This window comes from Myotis brandtii, unplaced genomic scaffold (genome assembly GCF_000412655.1).
Source record: "Myotis brandtii unplaced genomic scaffold, ASM41265v1 scaffold347, whole genome shotgun sequence".
In the NCBI taxonomy this organism is placed as follows: domain Eukaryota; kingdom Metazoa; phylum Chordata; class Mammalia; order Chiroptera; family Vespertilionidae; genus Myotis; species Myotis brandtii.
Genome location: NW_005363366.1, coordinates 6,685 through 10,094, shown reverse-complemented (window position 1 = coordinate 10,094; position 3,410 = coordinate 6,685). Strand labels below are relative to the sequence as shown.

The following is a 3,410-nucleotide window of genomic DNA, read 5'->3' as shown; positions in this document are numbered from 1 at the left end:
CAAGAACCTACAACCTAGATTACTTTACCCAGCAAAGCTATCATTCAGAATTGAAGGTCAGATAAAGAGCTTCACAGATAAGAAAAAGCTAAAGGAGTTCATCACCACCATACCAGTATTATATGAAATGCTGAAAGGTATCCTTTAAGAAGAGGAAGAAGAAAAAGGTAAAGATACAAATTATGAACAAATACACATCTATCAACAAGTGAATCTAAAAATCAAGTGAATAAATAATTTGATGAATGGAGGCTTGTTGTGACGGAGTGACCACTAACTACTGCAGCTGCTTCCGCGGCACCCAAACACTGTCCAGGTTCCCACTGTTTTTCGGTTTTAGTTTTTAAAAAACTTATGATTTCAGATTTGTTTCATGAAACATTCAGAAGTGTGTATTTAAAATCTTGTAAATGTATAGGCTTTGAAAATTATCTTTTAAAAAAATTTTATTACATTGTGGTCAGCAATCTTCATTTGCATGGTTGACCCTGGGAATCACTCAGACACAGCATGTTAGGAAAGCTCTGTGCCCCACCCCATCATGCCTTGTGCACCCAGGAGACAGGGGCGTGCAGTGCCCTTCTGGTTAATAAACATTTCACAAGCACTTATACTTTAGAAAATGTTTATTCAAATATTACTCGAGCAATTATCATCAAGTAAGAAAATCACTTCACAAAGCAAACAACTTAGAGCATCCTTTTTATTGGTTCTGCAGAGCATGGTCTGCAGTTCAGGAATCTTGACAGAATCTTTTTTTACAAATAACATTTGCAGGAACATTTTATGATGTCAGAAAACCGAACAGCATGGTTATAGTTGAGTTGCCACAAAACTCTGCCCAGAACTGATATTCTTGTTGAGACCCTGGGTGGTGGTGGGGGGGGCACCTTATCTGCCCAGCAGGAGGGAGCAGCACTCCCCGTGTGGGTGTGGGGCTGATAGGCTTCGGGCAGCAGCTCAACTCAGGGCAGCCAGGCCCAGGCCTGAACGGGTGCTGCGGTCACAGGAGGAGAGGCCCTCCCGCTGGGAAGCTCAGCAACTCACAGTGGAAGAAAGAAATGGGCGGGAGCTTAAACGGAGCAGGGGCAGGCAGCGTCTGCTTGGACGGGGCACTGATGTGCCTTTGCACCTGGGTTTTGGCGGTACGTGTTCCATAAACGCTCAGGAAGACTATTTTCACTGAGTTCAGGGCCATGCGTGCCCAGTAGATGAATTTTATTTTTTTATTCAAATATGCTAAGTCTTTATTAGAGGAATCTTATTTTGTGGTTCAAATATACTATATCCTTCAAAATATTTATCTTTCAGTATTGATCACAGAGAACTCTGCTACTGTGGTTATTGGTTCGTCAAGGTCACTGGCTCCGCGCGCTGCAGCTCGGCGCTGCTCGATGCCACCGATGCCACCGGGGTGGCTCTCACAGAGGCGGCTCCCTCCTCTCGCTGGGAACACTGCGCAGCAGAGCGTGCCTTTGTGACAGGGCTGCCCAACCCCCCGGTCGCGGCTTCTGTGCGGGAGCCCGACGCTGCGCCTGGTGCTTGGCTTCTTGTGCCTCCAGTCAGGTCCAAGTTCAGAAGAGGAGGCGAGGCGGGGCTGGGCCCTCCTGCTGGGGAGGACTCTGCTGTCCTCCTGAACAGGCACTGAGTCCTCACACCTCCGCTCAGGGCTCTGCAGCCTTTCTTCCCTCGCACACTGGCTCTAAGCGGCCCCCTCCCGGGCCCCTTCATCACCTCCTCAGAGCCCGCTCTTGCTCATCATGAGACCACGCTCACTGAACTGGTCTCTCTGTCTCAGCCAGTGGTTCTCAACCTTGGCTGCACATTAGAATCACCTGGGAATCTTTTTTTTTAAAATTTTTATTTATTTATTTTTAATATATTTTTATTCATTTCAGAGAGGAAGGGAGAGGGAGAGAGAGAAACATCAATGATGAGAGGGAATCATTGACTGGCTGCCTCCTGCACGCCCCCTATTGGGGATGGAGCCCGCAACCTGGGCATGTGCCCTTGACCGGAATCGAACCCGGGACCCTTCAGTTCGCAGACAGACACTCTATCCACTGAGACAAACCAGTTAGGTCCTCGCTGTCATTTTAGAGGAAACAGACAAACACATGTACTCAACCCACTATCTTTCGCCGGACATGACTCTTGAGTACACCGCACACAATCTTATGATTTAAATAGTATTAGTCCTATTTCACACGGGAAAGAGAGGCCCAGAGAAGCTAAGCTGCTTGACCAAAGTCATCCAGTCAGCACACTACAGAGCTGTAGTTTAAATCCGTTGTCTGAGGCCCATTACTATTATTCACGTATTAGAGATTTAGAAAATTAAGGCCTAGAAGAGTTATGTGTTCACCAAGATGGCAAGGCAGGCAGGCAGCATTCGATGTGAATCCGACTACGTGACTTCAAAGCCCATTTCTCTCTAGGGCACCTCACTGCCCACCGTAAGGGCCGCCCAACGCAACCACTCTACCAGGGCTCCAGAACATACTCCGGGCCCAAGGACTGCCTCTGAGAATGTATACATTGTGTGCTTCCTATTTTTCTTAAAACCAGCATGTGTAATCCGGCACTGCCTGGGGCGGCAGGGTCTGCACCTGCATCTGTGTTTGCGAGCTCCTGCTGCCAGAAGTGCTGCTCGGTGAGCAGAGGCCAAGGAGAAGGGAGCCTGGTCACACCCCGGGCAGCCACGTGGAGCCAGGCTCTGACCTGAGAACATGGGGGACGGGTCAGGTCGCCCCCATCAAGTGAACCTCGTCTAGCCGCCCTCAAAGGGCACTGGGCCAGCAACAGCCACCACCTCATTGCAAGTAGCCTCGCATGTCAGCAACAGCTCCAAGAGCACGAAACGCTCCCTGGAGCCTCACTGTAACAGCCATTCGTTTTAGCTTCTTGTTTTGGTTTTCGATGGGTAAGTAAGAGCTATAAGCTGAGGGCTTACATCCTGTCTCATGTGGGTATAAATAACAGTAAAAATGGCTCGGCAACATGGGGCCGGGAGGCTGTTAGGCTGTGACTTCAGCTTCCTTGCAGGGTCCGTTTGAAAACGGGCGACCCTGACCACGGGCTGACAGCCGCAAGCACCTGCTGACCCGGCCAGGCCCGGCGGGACAGGGACCAGCTGCGGACAGCCTCCGGGCCTGTCTCCTCGTCTCCCACCGTCACCCTCCAACACTGTGGACCGGGTCTTCCCTCGTAGCTGGCGAGCAGCCGGGGGGAGAGCGGCCCCCGGACTGCGCGCACCAGCGCGGGAGGGAGAAGGAATCATGGACCGGCTGCCTCCTGCACGCCCCCTGTTGGGGATGGAGCCCCTGTTGGGGATGGAGCCCCCTATTAGGGACGCGCACCAGGGAGGGGGCCACGCCTGCGGGAGGCGCAGGAAAAGGAGGGCGAGGGGG

General features: G+C 51.2%; 1 long non-coding RNA gene across 1 annotated transcript in view; it reads left to right on the top strand.

Moving 5' to 3' along the window:
* Positions 1-3,410, top strand: part of LOC106727006 — an 11,443-nt gene that overhangs the window by 2,297 nt on the left and 5,736 nt on the right. Inside the window, exon 3 of the long non-coding RNA XR_001363160.1 lies at positions 620-624. This is a non-coding gene — a long non-coding RNA (uncharacterized LOC106727006). The remainder of the gene's footprint in view (positions 1-619; positions 625-3,410) is intronic.